Source organism: Phodopus roborovskii, unplaced genomic scaffold (assembly GCF_943737965.1).
Source record: "Phodopus roborovskii unplaced genomic scaffold, PHOROB, whole genome shotgun sequence".
Taxonomy (NCBI): Eukaryota; Metazoa; Chordata; class Mammalia; order Rodentia; family Cricetidae; genus Phodopus; species Phodopus roborovskii.
The window spans coordinates 8,253,797-8,276,834 of NW_026126424.1; positions in this window are offsets into that span (position 1 = coordinate 8,253,797).

Consider the following 23,038-nt stretch of genomic DNA (forward strand, 5'->3'; position numbering starts at 1 on the left):
GGGAATGACAGAAATGACAGGTGTTTAAAAATGCTTTAGCCTAGCTTCCTCTATGAAGCTGGAAGGTTTTACTCTCTGTTATTGTGGAACTTATAAATGTGTTCCTTGTTAACGCTATGCTTTAGAAAATAGTGTTCTCAGCAAATAGTTTATGAGGCAGCTCTGTTTCATCTTAGAAGTTTAATTTTGTAACTGTACCTATTTGGAGATATTGAAAGCCATGACCGAGAGCTAACTTTCTGTTTTCATTTCTTTCCTCTACTACCTTTTGAAACAATGAATGCATAGCATACTTGAGTCCTAGCATACATTTTCAACACCTCTTGAATTTTTAAAACTATGCTCCATACTGGAAACCAAGCTTGATCAGAAAGGATTTAGAGAAACATACAAAATAGGAAGGTACCTGAGGGTGTTTATGACAATTTCTTCTTCTTGGGTTTTATTTCCTGTCATAGTGAGTCTCAAAATGCTTGTGGATCTAGGAAACTTGGCCCTTAGTGTCCTTCAGAGAATCGCAGTGCTCCAAGCAATCATACTGTGTGTGTGTTTCTGCTGAGCACTAACTGTTAGGTATGGAATATGAATCACATCTATGGCATAGTCAGGTATAATGTGACGTAGCTATATAGCATAGAGGGGCTACTTTTGCAAAGCAGTAGGATGGTATTGCAAAAGGAGTCTGTGGAGTAGGATTGTTCATGAGAGTTGAGGTTTATGGATGGGTCTAATGTTCCCAAGAAAGGAACTCTAGAGTTCTTCTTCAACTCACCTCTACCATGTATCACACAGAGAAGATGGCATTTATCAGCAGGAGAGGGATCTCTCCACAACCTGGCCATACTGCCATTCTCCAACTTGTAATTAAGCTCTTGCAATGTCCAGTGTACTCAATGAAAAAATACTGTGTGAGAGCAACACGGACTGTCAAAGCCAACCATAGATCTACAAATATTTCAAGTAAGATTCAAAAAAATGACAATTTCTATAAATCAAAATAGCACTCAATGGGGTATGAGTGCTTTCCAAAGTTAATAATCAAAAAATCTTGAAGTCTATTCAGGTGGTTCAAGTTTTCAGTATGAAGTAGTATGAATTATTGTACCAAACTACAGATAAGTTGTTCAACTCCCACTAGAAACTGAAATATTTTGAACAATTTCTTTGATTATTTATACATTGCAGTTGCATCCATTTCCACAGAGTTCATCTTTCTACATTATCAAATATATCTTTGCTCAGTTTTCTTGGTTTCATTTCTGTTTGACCCTGCTGATCTGTAGTTTTCTTTTCTGGAACTTTCTCCGAGCAATCACACTGCAGCTCTTGAAATCACTATGTGCTGGTGATGATAGTTGTCACTAAAGTACCTGGGATGGAAACTGAAGCTATCACCTCTTTATTTAAACTTGTAGAAATTGTGGAAGTTTGATCTCAGAAAAAGCATGTTATGGGAGTCCATGTTGGCGCATATTGCTTCTACATTTTTGATCTCAGGCTAATAGTGCAGGCTTGTGCACCTCACTCTGCGTTCTGTTGCTGGAAATGGACATTTCACACTGGATAACCTGCACAGGGGTCTATCATATGAACCCCTGTTTTGGAAAACAACAAAAATACAACAAAAAGAATCAAGGATTAGTGAGTACATGGCTGAGCACATCAAGGGTGTAACATTGCAGTCTGTTGAGGGTCTTTCTAATGCATAGGAATTAAGACTCACTGGACTCAGTACAGGTTAAATGAGGTTTATTCAGGGAGAATTTACTTACATATGAAACAGATGGCCCTCTCGGGTGTCTGCTCTACAGATGCAAGGATGCCACCACCCTGATGATCTCCACAACCCGTCCAGGAAGCAAGAGAGCGAGCTGGGGTCTAGGACCCCAGACCTAGCCATCCCCCCTCATGCCCACACCTGTGACCATGCCCAAACTGGCATGGCCAGTGCTACAGGTGCGGCAGGATGGATATATCATTGCAATTTTCACACTGAATGACCTGCATAGGGGTCCATCACAAGAAGCCCCGTCTCAGGAAACAACAACAAAAATACAACACAAAGAATCAAGGATTTTTGAGCACGTGGCTCTGCAGGCTGGGCAAACCAAGTGTGTAACATTGCAATCTGATAAGGTTCGTGGCATGATAGAGAGAATCAGAGGGCAAAGCAGAGAAGGATGCCAATTAGTGGGTGCTTACCTCACCACCAGATCTAAGATTTACTCTTCTACAAAGACCACCTACAAATGCTACCAGCCTAGGACTGGATATTAAGTTTCAAACACAGTATTCTGAACGGTACATACTTGTCTTAAAGGTGTCCTTAGGAAAACGTTGGAAGTCACTACACTGTAGCACAAGAGGGTGAGTATAGGGTATGAAAAACCATGTAAATATTCTGGAGAGGAGACTCAGGTGTGCTATCAACATTGGCAGGAGAAAAGCTGAAACAGATATAAATATTTCTATGAAGAAAAGTCTTGTTTGTAAAAGAACATTCAAGTAGAGTATTTATAAAGGTTAAAAACAAGTGTGCTGAGGTGGCAAAAGATTTTAATCTAGCACTCAGAAGGTAGAGATATTTCGATATTTCTGAGTTTAATGCTAGCCTGCTCTACAAATTGAGTTGTGTAGCAAGTCAACCAGGGATACATAGTGATAAATGCATTGGTGCAGCTCCTTTACAAGGGGTGCCAGTGTGTGGGTGAGGGTTTACAAGGCAATCTCTATTTTATTAAGAATATTTCCTGTCTGCTATTTTCTGTTATACACACATGAAATAGATAACATTTGTAAACCAAAGGGAATAAATGGCATATCCAAAAGAAGTAGGGTGACTCTAATTTAATGTTCAATAGAAATACATTATTGTTTAGGCAGTTGTTGCTTTAGAGCTTAGTCTATGTGTCAGTTCTTTTGTTCTTGACGGAGAGATGCTTATAAAAGGAATAGTTTATTTGGAAATGCAGTTCCAGAGGGTTATACTCCATCATTTCATGGTCATGGTGAACAGAAATGGAAGCTTAAAGGTGAAGGCTCCCATCTCAAAACATAAAAAGGAAGCAGAGAGTACATTAGAGAAGGCACATGGCTTTGATAATCTCAAATCAACCCTATTTTCAGCCAGTGACACAATTCCTCCATCAAGGACACACAACCTGAAAGTCCCTCATGAACAGTTTACAGACTGACAAGTCTTCAGATAACTGAGAATCTGGGGGACATCACAGTTTATCATCCCACATTTCTTTAAAAACCTAATTGGTTAAACAACTTAAATAGACCTATAACCCACAATGAAATAGAGGCAGTCATCGAAAGTCTTCCAACCAAAAATAGTTCAGGGCCAGATGGATTCAGTGCAGAATTCTACCAGACATTCAAGGAAGAACTAATACCACTATTCCTCAAACTGTTCCACAAAATAGAAACAGAAGGTAATCCCCCATCAACTCTGGCATGTCTGTTAGTGTTTTCCTTGCTCAACTCATGGTTGGACAGTCATACTGGTGAGACTTTACGTGTGTAGCGTCTTACATTTCTAGGCGATACAGTCTTACGGCAAACTCCCTGATCAGACTCTTATAATCCTTCCGCCCCCTCTCTCACAACATTCACTGAGTCTTAGGAGAAGGATACATGCTACAGATAAATCCATTTGGGACTGGATTCACAACACAGCATTTTGATTGGATGTGCCCTTCTATAGACCATCTAATAAGAACCCCAACACCAGGCATGAGAAACCCTCTTTTGAGTTGTTGGTCAGAGTTTTCCTACAGACTTCCAAAATATTATAGGCTTTTGCTATTGCCCTTTTGTGACCCCAGATGAAAAGTGAATCCCTATTGCTGAATGTATTATACACTTTAGATACAGGGCCCAGAAGACTTTGAGCTAGAACTGATAGGAAAGCTTTCTCCCTGAGGATAGGTTAGCGTTTATAATAACAGAAGGTACCATGCAGCATACAAAGGAGAGAAACTTGTCAACAGTCCTATCCTACTATGATATCTATGAATCACAGCAACAATCAGTATGTCATAAAAATCCTAACACATCTACACACATACCTTGGATATAACCAAGCTCTATGATTGGACTTAAGACCTGCTCAACAAAAGTGAGACCACACCTGATACAGGTAACCTAGCCAACTAACCAGGGCTAGTAAAGTTATGAATCTTGGTAGAGAATCCACAACAACTGACAATTTACTATCCCAGAATAATCTCTAACTATCATCTGTATATTTTTCTTGATAACCACAGATATGTATTTCTCTCAGCAAGGAAACTTCTCTTTGCAACAGATGCAGACCACTACAGAACAGCTACTTTTTAATTCTTGTTGTTGCTTGCTTTTTTGTGTTTTGTTGTTGTTTTGTTTTGTTTTTTTTTAATCTGATGATATATGATGCTTTTATTTTAGGTTACTGTTTCACTTTTATTGAAAATGTTTTTTTTCATACAATGTATTCTGATAACAGTTTCCCCTCCCTCTAGTCCTCCCAAATTTTACCTCACCTCTTCTCTTTCCCAGATCCAAACCCTTTCTATCTATCTTTATAAACCAAGCAGGCTTCTAAAGAATAACAAAATAAAACAAATTGGAATAGTACAAAACAAACAAACAATAAAAAGAGCCAAAGAAAAAGCACAAGAAATACATATAAACACAGTGATACATACCTTCACACACACACATGAATCCCTTAAAATCACAAAAGCAGAAGCCATAATACATATGAAAATTATATATAAGACATTAAGATTAAATATAAATAAACATTCCCTAACTCAACAAAGACCCTCCAAAGATACCATTGGCTTCTTTTTTGTGTGACCCTCCATTGCTGTGTATACAGCCTACCCTTAAGAGTGGTTGGTTTCTTCAGTGATACCTACTTAGAGAAAACTGTTTCATTTGAGAGTGTTATCATTTGGAGGTAGCTTCTGGATTAGGGATGGGCTCAGGTTCACTTCTTTCAGCTCTAGGACCTCATCTAATGCAGTCCCCATGCATGCTGCTTCAGTCAATTCATAATTGGATCCATTTCTCTGTGTCTAGAAAGCCTTGGTTCTTTGGTGTCCTCCAACCTCTCTGGCTCTTACTCTCTTCCCACTCCCCTCTTCTGTAGAGTTACCAGAGATGTGAGGGGAAGGATTTGATGGAGCCCTCCCCTGTAGGACAGAATTCCGAAGGCCTCACATTCTCTGCATGTTATCTAGCAGTAGATTGGGAGAAGGAGGCATCTCTGCAAACACTATGGCCAGAAAAGTGTCTTTCCATATGAGGCAAGAAGGAAATCCAGTTTAACATGACTCAGTAGGCATTGATTGTTGAAACTTGAATGGTTTGATACCAAGTAGTTTGTTCCAGGCATATTTAACCACAAAATAATTTGGGAAAAATAAGTTCTTTGATAATTAAATCAATCCCATGCATACAACAAAGCTGCAAACATGATTATATCAAAACTATTATAAATTAAAAATGATATCATCCATAAAGATTAACTATGGAAGCAGGCTCAAGGTAAACACAGCATATGAGAAGAGTTTCTGGAAGGATATCACTATATATTGACTGAGATCAACCTAAGATTTTGGGAGGTGGGCAATGCAGCCTTTTCATACTGATAGTGAAGAGGTCACAAGGCTATTAACCATGTGTCCTGTCCCCAGACTTTTGATTAGAAAACAAGTTATATGTCTCTTACTTTGAAGAGACAACACTGTGTGTTTAATATTTGAGATGTCTTTAGTGCTTATCTGTAAGAACAAATACCCCCATGCTTTATACAGTGAATCTCTGTACTTGTTCTTCTCTGATATGGGAGGAAGTTTCTCTCATAATGGTTAAACAATGCCCAGATCTATAAGTATAGCAGAATATCCTTAGGAGTCATTTTATTCCTATTTACCTTTAGTTGTATTTGGTTTCATCTAGGTCCCTGGCTTCTGTCTAGGCTCAAGTTCTTGGCTAACAAAGCAGCGTCAGGTATGGCTTCCATCTCATGGCACGGGCCTTAAATCCAATCAGATCATGGTTGGTTGCTCCAATAACCTTTGTGCAACTATTGCATCAGTGTATCCCGCAGGTAGGAGGCCACTGTAGATCAAAGGGTTTGTAGTTTAGTTAGTTGTTGGGACCAGCTGATCTGTCGAATGTTCCTGAAAAGGTGAGTGAGGATTGAGAAAACAAAGACAAAAGACAGAAAATAGAGTCAAGTGTATTCTCAGTGACTACTGTAGATTCCTCAAATATGTGTCTCCTATCCCTTTTATATCCAAAGCAAAAGGGCAAAGCAAAAGGACTCCTTATCGTGGTACATGGAACATAAAAGTGTAACTACCTCATTAGTTCTCAGAACATCTAGTCAAACATGCCCTAAATCAAACATCTTGCTATTTGACCTTGAGAAGTAAGAATAGGTTTGAACTCCTGGACCTTAACTCAAGATGGAATGAAATCAATACTGTTGGCTCCAACAGTTAGTGTCTACTTTATCCTTTGGTAGAAGGCAGAGTGCATTCTAGTACCATGAGCTGTAGGTATGAAGATTCTAGTTAGGGACAATCAGCAGTTTTCTGTATTCAATGGGTTGTGAATATATTGATTTTCAGTTGAAAGTGCTTAAGAGCATGTTTCTATGGTATATGAGTATCATCAAAGAAGTAAATCAATGAATAGCACAGGAACTAAAATAGGGAGGTTCAGAAATGGCTTTTATTAGATAATCTAAGCAAAAGTGAAAACTACTATATAATTATATTTATATTAAATGCAAAACAGAAAAATAATTTAAGAGTCTAGAAGTTCAATATTGGTTACTTCAGTGATAAAATTAAAAATTGTTGATTCATAAGTGAAAAGAACATTTATTATGTTCTAGAAAAATGTACATACATCATAATCCAGCACTTAGCAAGTTTTGTAACAAACCAAATTTTGTCTTTTTTTCTAAAACAAATAATTTATGATAATCAGACAAGTAAAGACTAATGAATGATTGTCAATATTTAAGGATAGTAAAATTTAAAACAGTTATATCAACTGTGCTTATAAACTTATGAAATATTAAAGATATATATATATATATATATATATATATATACACTAATAATATGCAAAAGATAAACTTCACTGTTTAAAGAATTCTGAGTGTCTGTGAGGAAACTCCAGGTGTCTTGTGAACTCATTTTCTTCAAAATCAAAGAATTGTTCTTGGAATGTGTTTTCAATTCCCTACCAGGTGTAGCAGAGAGGTATGAGTTTATTTTGGATTATTTGTTAAAGCAGGCTATTGTTATTTGTTTGTGTGCCTCTATGTGCAGCTTGTCCTTTATGATTGTATGCAGTTTGAACTAATGGCAAATATACTCAGGTGACCTTTCTTGAACCTCAGGGTTCAAATTGTCTGATGTTCTGAATAAAGATGGCTATTGCATGAGACTTTAGTCTGCCTCATTTAGGCCTCACCCTCCCAAGTTCATGCTGCCAGCTAGAGTGGTAAACACTTATGCTTTTGAGGGATTAATTCAGAGTACGTGTGTCACATACTTTGTTTATTTATTTATTTTTCTTGAGAAGGTGACTCTTCTATCCTAGTCTAGTCTAAAACTCACTAAGTAGTCAGTCATTAATGGCCTTGAATTCCTGATTCTTTGGTCTCCAGTTATGCATATTTTCAATAGACAGAACTTACTTAACAAGATTGTTATATTTGTAAATTTTAACTTTTTCATCATTTGTTTAAGACTAAGATTCTTGGTTGCATAAGACAGCTTTTTGAAAGGAGAGTATAGTTAATGAATACTCAAGAAAAGATGTTGCAAAAATGCCTGAATTCTTGACATTAATTCATGATATATGGCTACTAACAATATGCTGTAGCAGAAAACACTCCACATCATCAAAAAGTGTCAAATTTCAAAAACTTCAAGGTCTCTTGACTGTGAAGCTGTAAAAGCCTTTGTGTTGTTTATGGGTTAGCGGACATATCATATCTAGATTAACTGTCTTTTTTTCCTTCTTTTTTTCTTACTTTTTGGGGGGTGGGTTGAGACATAGTTTCTCTGTATAACAGCCCTAGCTATCCTGGAACTATCTCTGTAGATCAGACTGGCCTTGAACTCCCAGAGATCTTTCTGTCTCTGCCTCCTAAGTACTAGGATGAAAGGCATGTGCCACCACTGCACACCCTAGACTAACTGAATACAGGCTTTTAAATTTAATTATTTTCCAAATTTCCAGTGTTCAAAAACATGATGCTAAGCAGAAATAGTTCTAAAACTTAAAAATAAACATAAAACAATATAATTTTCCAATTTGAAACCCAGGAAACTATTTAGAGCCATTTCCCTTCTTTTTGCCTGTCTTCATTTTCTAGATGCATTACCATGACTATTTTAAGACTTGACTTTTAGAAATTAAATCGTCATTCTAATTATAAAAGTTGAAACAACAGTGAAATTTCTTCATAAACATTTAAAGGATAACAATTACCTCAGCTTCAAGATTAAAATTGATGTTATAATTTCATGATTATCTTTTTTGCCTTTGTCACTGAAGGTCTAATATATGTGTGATGATTTTAATTAACAACTTGACAAAATTCAGCATCACCCAGAAAAGGAGTTGTAATGATATGGTCTAGACTAGGTTGGCCTATGAATATTCTTATGAGAGATTTTCCTTCTAATTTTCTATGGTTGGTAATTTTTTTATTAATTGGCTTAAAAACATCTTTCACAGAGTACATCCCCTTGTACATGTCTTCCCAGGCTCTACCCACCTCCCTACTCAACTAAATACAAATCTCTCTCTCTCTCTCTCTCTCTCTCTCTCTCTCTCTCTCTCTCTCTCTCTCTCTCTGCCCCTACCTCTCTCCCTTCCTTTTTCTCTGAAAAATTCAAATCAAATAAACCAAAAGAACCCAAAAATTAAACAATGTCAAAATAAAACAAAAAAGAATACACACACACATACACACACAGACACACGGACACACACAGACACACACACAATCAATAAATCAATCAATTAATCAATTATTAAACATGGAGTCTGTAATGGGCTATTGCTGGTTGGCAATTTGACTACACTTGGTATTGACTAAAACCAAAAAACAGAGGGCATACCTGTGAGGTGTTTTTACTTAATTTGAAGTAGGAGGATCAACTTCTAATCCAGATCATTGAAGTAGGAAAATACATTTTTATCCACATCATTTGATCTGGGAAAATCCACCTCGAAGTAGGGACATACTATCTGCTGGAAAACTGTATAAGGACATGGAAAAATGAAACTTTTGCCATTTTCCTGCTTGTACTCACACTACTAGCAAGTCCATTCCTTCACTGGCATTAGAGACAACTTTTTTGGGTTTTCCAGCAGCTGAGACATCCAGGCTTGTGTACTAACCATCTACTGGATTCTTGCACATCTCATTCACAGCCAGTCATTGTTGTATTAGCTGGACCAGACCACAGCCTGTAAGTCATTCTAATAAACTCCCTTTCAACATAGATAGATTCGTTTTATAAGTTCTGTTACTGCTGATTAATACAGAATCTGTTTGTGTTAGCCAGCTAATACTGAACATGAGGACTGTCCTGGATTATGGTTGATATGCTTAGTACTGCTCCAATAGAGCAAATCAAGTTTCCCTCACCAATGGGTATCAGTTGTGAATGGCTTCTTGATTGGGGGTGGAACTTGCTCCCCACTTCACTTTTGCCATACTGGGATTTTATCCTGCTTGAATTTGTATAAGTCTTATGCATGCATCCTAATATATACACATATATAAAACTAACTTAAATGTAGTCACCATATAATTGGGGAGAAAATGCCTATGTCTTAGTATGATATATGTACTATAAAAATATGATGGATAATTTATAATAACAGAAATATACTTCTCACAATTCTAAATGCCTAGAAACCCAAGATCAGAGGGTCAGCTTTTATGTCCAGTGGAGAGTTCTGTGATCTCGTGCTTAAGTAGTGAATTACTGCTATGTCCTCAGACAGTAGAGAAGTCAGGACATCTTCTCTAGTCATGAGTTTAATCACAGAACCTGTCTCTCTCATCACCTGATAGCTTTCCATGGACCTTAGTCTGAATGTTGCTACATGGAGGATAATGTTCCAGGATATAAAACTTTGGGAAGACACAAACATGCAGCACAACAGAAATTCATTTTGATGTTGTGTACATTCCTTTTCTTGTAAAGTGTGTATGAGTGAATCAATAAACAAGATGTCAAGTAACACCTTACATATTAAAGTACATTAACAAATGTATATGCATATCCAAGTAATCAAGAATCTTTCTAACCATGAACATTTAGCTGTCCACACAAGCAGGCATCATTTTCAAATCTTTATCATATTAACATCTGCTTCATGCAAAAGTTGTTCACACCACATTGCTAAAAACATCCCTAACACTATGGGTCAATGGTGCTTCCCTTGAATTTTTCACAGGATATTTAACTTCAACTTGAAAAGTGGATTACATTCAGCAACACAGTCAGCCCTGTCACATTTTGTTGTATACTTTCCTTGAAATATGACATTATAAATAACTTTCATGCCTTTAGTAAATACTGCTTGTCAGTACTAGAGCACAATAATGCTTAAAACTTTATAAATAAAAGAAAACATTTAACATTCTCATTAAGTTCTATAGTGAGATACTGCTAATCTAATATTTTGAACAAAATATGTCCAGTTTCTTCTGTCTTCTCTCTACAACTTAATGGGAAAATACTATTAACATGAATGTTATTAGTGGTCAGGGTCTGGGCTGGGTGAGTGCATGACCCAAACCAAATAAAATACAGTTACTAAACACATAAATTAATGCACATACTTGACTGCCTAGGGGAAATCAATTTACATAGAAAAAATCTCTGTGACTAGAGGTGTCTTTCTATGGAGTTTTTTTCCTCTCACCTAAAGGTCTAGTTTCTATCACTATTGTTGTAGAAATTAAGGTAGAAATTGTCACACACAAAGCTAACTACTAGTTTAGTAATTTCTTCAATTTTTTAAAGGTGATGTCTACCAATATGCCTTAAAACCCTTAAACAAACAAACAAAAAGGTAAGAAGCCCAGGACAAAACACCGAAGAGTTAACATCTTGTTACTCCATGTGCCCTAACGCTATAAAACAATGTGCCAAGAACAAGGAGGAGGCTGAAGGATACGCTAAAATTTTTTATGAGAAGGAAAGGAGCAAAAGAAAAATCCCAGGAATGGATTACCAAGATATGTAGGCTAACCTCACTGAGAGCTTTGTTTCTACGTCTGAGTCCAGCCAAAAGGATTTTAGAGTACCAAGTAAATGGTCAGACCTTGAAAATGTATTATTGCAACATCACAGATAATTCAAATTGCTTGAGGGTCTATGAAGGAGTAACGATTCCAATAAATCTGACCAAACAATTAGATGCAGGACTCAGTGATGTGTATGTAGTTTTCTAATTCAGTTACATTATGGCATAATGCATGTTTTCCCACTTGGACTTTACATGATAAATTTGTAAAAGAAAACACTGCTGCTTATTTCAGATGAAAAGGCAGAGAAAGTTAAAAGGCTTCTAATTAGGCACAGTTTTTATAGGTAAGCATTTTAAAAAGTAGTGAGAATTTTATTGCTCTCCACGGAAAATGAGCTGCACCCGCTTTCTCACTGCCCAGCTCTAGTTCAAGCAGATACAATGGTAGCCAAAATGCAGAGAATAAAGTCGAGGTGTTTTATTGTCCTTCCTGGTTGACCTGTTCAGAGCTATGGGAAGACAATGTATATCAGTATTGTGGCTTATATTAGAAGAAGAGGAATAGGGTCTGAATTTTTTGTTTGTTTGTTTGTGGTCCTTATAATTAAGATCAAATTGTAAACATGAAAACTGTGAAAGAATTGGTTTTGAAAAGTTCTCAGCATACATATTACAAAATGTTTTGTGAGTCAATAGCTAAGCTAGTTTCCCTTATCATTCTAGAACATATACATGCCAAACATCCTTTTGTGCCAGCCTAAATATACACATAGATTTCAGTTGACAATTTAAGAAAACAAGGAAAGGCACATCTGTAAACTGATAGCCTAAGACAAGGCTCTACAGTAGAGTAAAAAAACAGAAGATGTTAAAGCCCTGCCCTGCCAATTCTGAGCTGCCTCCTCGTTTGTGAGGTGGTGTTAACAACACGACTTCTCTCCCAGGGTGTCTTGGGGAATAAATGAGCTACAGTGTTATGAAGTACTTTCCTGTAAGAGCTCCGTCAGTGTTAATGAATATAAAAGTGTTACCCAGGACACTCAATATCTGTTAGCTGAATAATCTCTCCACTATAAGTTGTTAATTCAGATGATGAATTAGCACATTTGTCATATTGTAGAAAACATTCTAGAAAAGCAAGGAGTGGGAGAAGCATGCGGATCTGAATAAGTGCTGCCCAGATTTCTTTATAAAACATCCCATGAATTGTATGGAGTCATACAGAAGTCTTGTCAGAACCAAATGACTTCTCCATAAGTTCACATTCTGCACATGAACAGTGGGTCCAGCAAGCAACTGATAGAACGTTCAATGCTTCCCTAGCTCTCTAGAGATTAGATGTATGCCACAGTTTCCATAATACATGTTCAGTTTTCTATTACAGTAATTTCAATATTTCAATTGTATTTTCAAATTGAAGTTGTATTTCTCTGAACTTATTTGTGTGTGTTTGTATGGATTTTATCTAAATCTTATTGTTGCCATATGGATGACATGACCTCACTGAAACATGTCTCTAAATGCTCATCTAAATTCAGTTTTTTGCTACATATCACTTGACAGTTTGCAAATTATACATTCTATACTGGTGAGAATCAAGTCTGCATTTACTTTGGTTTTCATAGGGAGTAACATTCAGAGGAAAACACATTAGCATATTTCACTAGCACAGTCCAAACCAAGATGAATTAGATTCACTTTTTTCTCTAGACACCACAGCAAATATTGGTTGTATACTAGCCTCAGTACATTTCCTCAGGAAATTGCAATTTAAGATCTGAAAAAAAGGTGGATCCAATATGCATTTAATGTATAAAAATTGATGGACTGTGACACAAATGATAAAAACCCAGAGACAGATGTTGGGGTTCAAGCTTTAGACTGAAGATCAGAAAAGCAAAGCTGCAGAACCAGTAATTCTTACCTCTACTAGGGGCTGGGGAGATCCTGTCCTCACTGGTATGAAAACTAAATTTCAGAATACAGCATGAGCCACTGGACTCCTGTCTTTTGTATACCTCTTTAGGGTTGGGATTAAAGGTGTGAGCTCTGTTACTCTTAGACTGATTCATGTACACCTGGGTAGCCTTGAACTCAGAGAAATACAACTGCCTCTGTCTCCTGAGTCCTGGGATTAAAAGTGTGTGCCACCACAGCCCAGTTTCTATGGCTGTGGCTAGTTTTGCACTCTGGTACTTCAGGCGAGCTTTACTAAATCATAAGTAATATATCACCACAATGAGTTGCACATGGTTTGTTCTTTGCTGAATCCACAGTACTGTGAGTGCTAAGGACTTTTTTCTTTATTGCGAATGATGAAAGTATCTCAACTTAACACAACCAAATATGATGAACCAGTTTCAGTGAACCACAACCACAATAGAACTTGGGACAGATGCTATACATATTCAGATTGATTCATTAGTTCATAAGAAAATATTTTTCTTTGTGGTGTGTGTGTGTGTGTGTGTGTGTGAGAGAGAGAGAGAGAGAGAGAGAGAGAGAGAGAGAGAGAGAGAGAGAGAGAGAGAGTGTGTGTGTGTGAGTGAGAGAGAGGAGAGAGAGAGGATGGGGAAGAATGAACACATGTATTCAGTCACATCTTCCTGTGTAATCACATGTGGAGATTATTGGTTGATCTGCTATATCACTCAGTGTTATTCCTTTGAGACAAGGCTTTCCATTGGGCCCAAATCTATATACTACTACCCAATAAGTCCCAGGGACCGTCCCATCTCTGCCACCCACAGTGATGGCATTCTTGGCATGTGCTAGGGATTTGGACTGGGGTTTGATGCTTACATAGCAAGTACTCTTGCCCACAGAGCCACCTCTCTACCCTCCCCCAACAGCTTACATACTAATATAAAAGAAAAGCATATAAACTTACAATTACTGTTTAAATCACCCCCTCCTTTGCTCTGCATTTGGCAGCCTCTGGTAGATTTAAGTCTCCAAGTCTTTATGCAGTCACCTGAGATTGCACATGATGATGTCTCAGAGTATATGTCAGTGCCTGTTCTATCAGTGCTGAGGAAAAAGGCAGGTTTTAGCCACAGTATGGTGACTGCTTCTGCTGTGTACATGTATTGCATTTTCTGTATCAGATACCAAATATTAAACTCATCTCCATATTTTGGCTCTTATTAGTATTATGGCAGCAAAAATAGGATTTCAGATTGCTTTGATTCTTTCCATTGGAAGTATACCCAATAGTAGTATTGTTGGGTGATACCATAGTTCTGTTCATTCCATAGGATATTTATCAGCTATTCAGAATGGAAGATTGACATTAACATACACATCTATTCTAAATAGTAAATACAATGGTTTCCTTTTTATGACTAATGGGGGAAGAGCAATTTTCTATCAGTTTTTCTTTTCATTGTCCTCTCTCCTCCATCACAAATTGTACTTGAGAAATTTGTACTGTATCTGGTTTCATTTTTGTTTTGGTTTTGTTCTTACACATAGCTCTTTCCGTCTTCTCCAGTGATGAGAATTGAACATCAAATCTTGTAAACGTAGATTTTGTACTACTGAGCTACACATCCAGCTTATCCAGCTCTCTATTTTTTTCTTTAAAAAGAAAACAGGTATAATGTGACACAAATTATGTACACACTTAAATATTATGCTTCTTAAAAAGATTTTTATTTCTTTTGAATATGCACCAAATTCAAGATAAAGTAGTTTTTCCCAAATGTAATAGATTCCTTTCTACCTTTCCCAGACAGCCACAAATGACCTTTCCACTCTTGATCAATTTTGCTTTTCTTGTATTTCAGATTTTGTTTTTTCTGAAATGGTCAGGTCACTCAACATATCTTTTAGGATCCTAACTCTTTTGTTCTGTATTCTATTGTATATTATTTGAAGAGGCATCTTATAGTGTCTTTACCTTTTCACCAGACAGGGAGTATTTGACTTATCCTCATTTGGAGTTACTTAAAATAAAATTTCTATAAAACTTTATATTTATGAAAACACCATTTTCATTTCTTTTAAGTAAATAGCTTAAATTAACATTGGCAGTCACAAAGTAAATGAATTTCTATTAGAAACCATCCAGCCATTTTTGAAAATAACATTAACATCCCATCAATAATGGAACAAAGCTTTAGATTTATGTATTTTCTGCTTCTGAGTATTATCACACATTTACTTTTTGGTATTTTAATGACTATATGACTTGATATGCTTTAGTAGGAATATCTATGGTATTAATGAATTGAATGTCTTGGCCAGTCATTCAGAGCTCTTATGAAATACTTTGGGAAATACTTCACCATCTTTAATATGGTCTCCTATCTTTGTACCATTGAATTGCACAAATTTTCTCTGTTTTGAATCAAAGTTATTTATGTCACACATGCATTGTAACTTTTATTTTTTTCATCTTATTGTTACCGTGAAAACTACTTCAGCTTTAACACAGTACTGTGCTGTGGTGTGTACTTGGCTTGTGCCCACATCTTACACTGCAGAGTGGTTACTGGCACAAGTTGCTAAAGCAGAGCTTTTCAGAGATTCAGTGTCATCCCGAGACAGGAGTAGTTCTTGGAGAAGATGATTACTTCTCACAAGTATGACTTATTATGAAACAAGCAAATGCTAAGTAACTTAGCAGTTGTACATTTGCCTACTATGTGTCAATGCCTGATTCTCTTTACAATACCATACAATGAAATAAATAAAATAATGAGTTATTTCCTTTACCTCTCCACACTCTGCAAAGACGTCTTCACTTTGGTATTTTTTCAAAGGGCATATGTAGATACCAATGGGTCCAATTTTTTCAGAATTCTTGAGCCCCAAGGAAATTGTTTTCTTTCCATATTATCCAATTAAATGTTTAGGTAGAGCTACATAAAATGTATGTAAAAAAATCCAGAATGTTATTCTTGTTGTGCTTTTATGAATAGTGTTTTTTTTTAATCCAACTTAAAAACTTTTCTGATCTAAAAATTATATAATCTCTGACGTTTTTCTGCCCCTTTGTCTTAGAAGCTTTATAACTTCACCTTCTGTATCTAGTCATATGATCCATTTTTAGCTAATTTCTTTATGTTTTGGGGGGAAAAATCATGGTTTTTAATTTTTGTAAGGTTTTCTTAATTATTCAGAGCAGTTTGTGAACAGATTGATTGAGTAGACTTATTGCCCTTGGTAGTACTCAGTTGACAAGGCACATGATAAGAATCTAATTTAACAGCTAACATTATTTTCTCATGGGAATTTTGCAAATATATGCATAATTTTTATGACAAAAATATGTCTTACTTGCAACACCAAAATCCCAAAAAATCACAGCCAAATAATTTACAAAGCTCAGGTTTCAAGAGATGGTTCAGCCGTTAAGAGCATATACTGTTCTTGCTAGGACCACAGTTCTATTTCTAGCACATAGTCATATGATTCAAAACTGCCTGCCTGTAACTTCAACTTCAAGGGATCTGGCCCCAGAAGGCACAGCACTTATGTGCACACCCCCGCACACATACTCTCTCTCTCACATACACACACATACACACACAAACACACATTTATTCAAATAATTACAAACAATAAAAATGAAATCCTTTTAAAATTTTTACAAGTTTACAGTAACAAAATACCAGTCAGGAAAGAAACAGGAACATATGTTCTGAGAGAAAAAATAAATCTACAGAAATGAAGCCAAAATCCCTAATTTAATTTTAAACAAATTTAAACAGATAATATGAATATACTCCTGAAAATATAGGAAAAATAAGCCCATTGAATTGATTAATGGAAGGTATAAACAAAAAGACCAAATACAACAACTAGAGATGAAAATGTAATTTAATTAATTCAAGTAATCTGTAGATATGGTAAAGACTGCTGGTCTTCAGTCTTCAGTATAAAAGACCAAAAGCTGTCTACAGACATAAAACCAGTACTAAAGTAATGGAAAGAGCAATTGACCTTGTCACTCTACTGGACCAAGGGGAGACTGGGCATAGAAGTATAGAAAGGAAAAGACATTTGATGTGTAACCAAAGCATAGGGGAAATCAGCTCAATAGGTACTTATCAGAATCCAACAAAGAACAGCAATGACCCTGTGCTGCCCAGTTTGTTGTAATCTTGACACAAGCTATAATTATCTGAAATAGGGGAACTGCAATTGAGAAAAGTCCTCCATTATATTGGACTCTAGACATGGATCAATTTCTTGATTTTAGACTGTTGTATGAGGATCGAACCATTGTAGGGTACCACCCTTGTGTAGGTGGTGCAGAGATACAAAAGAAAACTGGCTGAGCAGGCCAGCAAAGAGTGTTCCTTCATGGCTTCTGCTTGGTTCTTGCCTTCAGGTTCCTATCCTGCGTGAGTCCCTACCTTCAAGTTCCTACCCTGTTTGAGCTCCTGTTTTGGCTTTCTACAATAATGGACTGTGACTGGGATGTGTAACCCAAGTAAATCTTGCCCTCTCTGAGTTACTTTTGGCTGTGGTCTTTACCACAGCAGTGCGAAGCAATTTAATCTAGAAATTATATTCAAATTGCCAAAGACCAACCAAATGGGTACATGGGTACAAAAGCGACAGAAGATAACTATTGTCCGACACCTAACAGCAATGGAAAACACTGTTAACATATAGAGAGAAGTCTTTACAGAGAAGAATTTCAAACCCTTTGAAATGTTTATTTTATAAAGTATTTAAAATTATGTTTAAATATATTTCAATAATAAATCTTTTAAGAAAAGACATCTTCAAACTTTAAAATTTAAAGATCTCATCTCCATAAGTGATAAATTAGAAGAAATGTGAGAGGGAGTAAACCACACCCCCATAACAAGAAAATGACCACAGTCTAATATAAGGCCACATATATGAAGAATGCCCAGTATAGATTTGGAGTAGATAAGAAACATGAGTTTTCCTCTTTTCTTCTCTTTCAAAGCTGATCTGAGATCTTGGTACGACCTCTATTTCTTGCCATAGAAGCCTGTCAGTTGGCTTCCCAAACTCTGCACAACAACTGGCTTCTCTCAAAGAGACTGAGGAAGAAGCTACAGTGTTGCATGACTCTGTCCAAATGTCATAAAGACTTTGCATCACATTAAGTGTGGATTATTAAGTCCACATTTCAGTGAGAAGAACCATTGACAGGAGGAAATGTTAAACAATTTGTAGACATATTTTCTTAGATCACAACTATGTAGGTCTTTAGCTGCTGGAAAAAATAAACAAGGTCTCTGTCTTAGTTAGGGTGACTATTGTGATGAAAACACAAGTTGTGGAGGAAAGGGTTTGTTCAGCTTACACTTCCACATCATTGTTCCTCATTAAAGGAAGTCAGGACAGGAACTCAAGCAGGGCAAGAACCTGGAGCAGGGGCTGATGCAGAGATCATGAGGGTAGCTTCTTATCTTCTTGCTCACCATAGAGTGCTCTTGTTTCCTTATACAATCCAGGACCACCAGCCCAGGGATGGCACCACCCACAATAGGCTTGGTTCTCCCTCAACAAACACTAATAAAGAAACTTCCCTACAGGCTTGCCTATAGCCCAAGCCCATGGAAGCATTCCTCTAATTGTATTTCCTTCCACTAGGATGAATTTAACTTGTGTCAAGGTGAGATAAGACTATCTAGCAGTGTCTCCCTTTAGAAAGAAAGAAAGAAAGGAAGGAAGGAAGGAAGGAAGGAAGGAAGGAAGGAAGAAAGGAAGGAAGGAAGAAAGAAAGAAGCTGCTTTACTTTTAAAAATTAATGGTTTCTCGTTGATGTCATTTTACACACAGTGGGACTGTCAAGAAAGTAGACATTTACTCATTCCTCATACCTAGTTGTGAGCTTGCACTCTAAGACGGTTACCACAGAGTCAGATAGGGCCACTCCCCAGTGATATCAATGCATTGTCTGTATATGTACATTCACATCTCTACTTTTGAATTATTAGTCTATATTACTCTATATCTGGGCATAGTGATTACTTCAGGAACAGAAACAAAAATAGTATGCTGAGCACTCACAGATCACTGCACTTCTATTTAGACACTGATCAAATTATGTAGAGAAATAAAAGGTAGGGAATACAATACCACATCCCTGGTGTTGGGATCAAAGGTCTACCTACCTGGAGCTATGAGTCCTTGATAAAGTCACTGAAATATCTTGTTGATTCCTTTGTTCATAACTCCTCCCTCTCTGTAACTGGATTACAGGAGTTCAGCTAGTGTTTAGCTGTGGGTTTCTGCTTCTGCTTCCATCAGCTACTAGATGAAGGCTCCAGGATTGCATTTAAGGTAATCATCAATATCATTATCATGAATGGGCATTAAAAGTAGCCTCTCCACTATTGCTTAGATTGTTAGTTGGGTTTATCCTTGTAGATCTCTGGGCATTTCCCTAGTGCCAGATTTCTCCTTAAATTTATAATGGCTCCATTATAGTATCTCTTTTCTTGTTCCCTTAGTATACTAATGGATTTTGGGAGCCCATCCCACATGCAGGGATACTTTCTCAGCCTAGACACATGGGACAGAGCCTATGCTCTGCCCCAAATGATATGACAGACTTTGAAGACCCCCTATGGAAGGCCTCACCCTCCTTGGGAAGTAGAAAGGGACTGGGGTTTGGTAGAGGTGATTGGGGGAGGATGGGAGAGTAAGGGAACTGGGATTGTTTCAAATTTAAATAAAAAATAAAACAAAATCATGTTGATCTGATCTCCTTCTCTACCAAATTGATATTGACAACATGCCTTATAGAGTTATTATGAGTCTCAAATGAACAGATATATGAAGTTATACTGCAAATTTATATGTAGATTTGCATACATGATTTATATTTATAATTATTTGCAAATGTATTAATATGCAACATTTTACACATTTGATTTTTCTTGTAAGATTTTGTATGTAGCCATGAGGAGCCTTTAATGTTAGCATTCGTTTTCATGGAAAAACATGAAGAGACCTTTTGAGATGTGAAACCAAAACAATAGAATGAAATTTTAAAAAGAGTACAAAATTATGGCTTGCGCCTTTGAATCTAGCTTGGTCTAAATCTAAATGTGAACTGTGATGCTTATTAAGTCAATACAGTTTATTTTTGTAAAGTTATCTTCCAACTTGCCTTTGAAAAAGTTTTGATCAACACAGTCTGAAATTGAGAGATCAGTTCCTTCTTTCCAACAGCAGAGACAATTTACTGGGTAGAAGACAGAAGGTGATAATAACCCCCACGGGAAGCACCTTGCCCTCCTAGAACCCAGGTCAGTGAGCTAGAATGAGTACTACACTGGTTAGAAATTCTCATTATTGGAGCATTTCCTGGAAAAATGCATCACTGCCCCAACAGTAAAGTCGGTTCTGAGGTCTGGACTAACTGCCCAGAGAAAAGAAATCTTCAAAAACAGAACAGAACAAAACAGAACAACAAAACAAACAAACAAACAAACAAACCTACCAACAAACCAACCAAGCAAAACAATCTAATGGCATAATTTATGCTTAAGGGGCTAGTAGTGAGATTACATGAATGTGTGCATTGGAAAATTACAAGGTTGTATTATTTAGATATCATGTGTGAGTTTATAGTTCACTGTATTAAACCAATGCCTTTTTAACCAACCTCTTCTCAAGGATACTTCAGATTTATGCCAAAATGTCCCCAGTATAATTCACTGGAATAAAAAGAAATCTGATTTAATACCTAATACCTTAATTGAACCATATATTAGTTATTTAATACTAGGTAAAGTACTTTTGCAAAGATACTATTCTTTAGCTTTGGGGTTGTGTGTGACTAAGAATGTTGTCTATAAGAGAATACATAGACAAACATACATCATGAAAACTTCATGAGTTTTTAGTCTAAGAATTTTCTGACATACTTTTAATTTCTTATGGCATTGTTTTCCCAGAGATATCTCATTTTGAAGAAAAAGAGGAAACTTACTGCATAATCTCCTGAATTAAACAATAAAACAATTATTCATTTCTTTGTGCTTAAAAAATTAAAGGTTAGTTTTATTCAAAAATGGAAATTATTAAATATGATAAATTACATATTTTGTGTGATAAGCTTTTATTGTTTAATTTTTATTTTATACTTATGGGTATTTTGCCTGCATGTGTGTCTTATGCCTGCCACATATATGTTCAGTGCCACTAAAGCCCAGAAGAAGCCAATGAATCCATAGGGACAGGAGTTGCAGCTGTGATCCTCTGTACAGGTGCTTGAAGTATAACCCAGCTCCTCTGGAAGAGCAGCCCATGATCTAAAGCTCTGACCCATCTTTCTATCCTCCCTGATGAGAACATTTTAAAAATAAATCATGAAAATATCAGCATCTATCCTCACTTAGTGTCTTAGATAGTAATTTGAATGTAAACATTGATTCAAATGACAGGTAGTTGAAAAAGGCGACCAGAAAACCATGCTGTTCAGCAGGGACTAAAGTATATTGTTCAGTCTACTGTATTTTATTACAGTCACATGCAAAATATGACCCCAATCAATGACAGATGATGAAATATGAAATAATCTGCACTTCAAATATTAGGATGATTTTTAAAATGATATTTTGACATTTGACAAATGATTGAGTTACTGTTTGACATACTGTCAGTTTTATATTGACAAAGTCCATGCAATAGAATCATCAACATGTCAACATACATATCCAGACACTATGAGAATGCCATAAAATATAAAAATAGACTTCCCAGACGTGGTCTGGTGCTGCACTGACACTAATTGTGAACTTTTTTTCAAACTCAGGACAAATATTTTAAAACAGCAACATCGTGTATTGAATTTACTTGTCAGTTTCTACTATACAGTTCACGTGCTCTAATTGTTCTGAACCATCCAGGCTATGGGCCATGTATTAGACATTTTAGCCACAGACGCTAGCAGGCTTACCTTAGGTATATACACTTAGATTTCTCACTTCACAAATATAATCTAAAAAGAAATATTTAAATGGCAGAGGAAAAATATAACCGTTTTGTGAGCTTGAAAAGGGCACCTCCCACAGAGGAGCACTGGATGCAACCGTGGTGAAAACTGACTTGCTTTCACACTGCATACTAATATTTCAGATTCCACTGCTGTGTTTTCACACTGTGAGAGTCCACACTCTCAGTCGCATGCTGGGAGCACACCTGGCAGGGGGAAGAAGCTCCTGAAGCAGATGATCTGCTACACTGCTCTTGGCACTGTCTCTGTGGGGAAGCTGTGCTCATTTTGAGCTCCGCTGTGGGTGAAGAGACAAACCAACAACCTGTCTGAAATCAACATACACAGAATCACCCCTGATGGACCTATGATGGAGAAACCACTCAAAATACATCACTCTAGCCAGAACACTAACTGATATTGATTCTCCAACCTTTTCTCTAATGAAGCACTTATGGTTCTTGCAAACTAGCCAGCTGCTTTATTTTCTTCTCTAGTCACACAATTCTGTGAGATCAGATAGAATGGTTAGGTTTATTCTAGTCACTGCCAATGATTTTACTTTGTATATAATTATAATATTATTTCCTGACAAATAATGACTCCTAGATATTACTGTTGATGTTGTTAAAATTGTTAGTATTTTCTTAATTAATTGATGTATCAAAGAATTTTCTGACATGTTCTAGCATGACCAAGAGAGCTCATTTTACTATTTCATTTATTTTTCACACAGTTAAATTGTTTTATTAAAACTAAATTACCTACATTATATTCATTTTCTGTTGTATTTTGGAAATG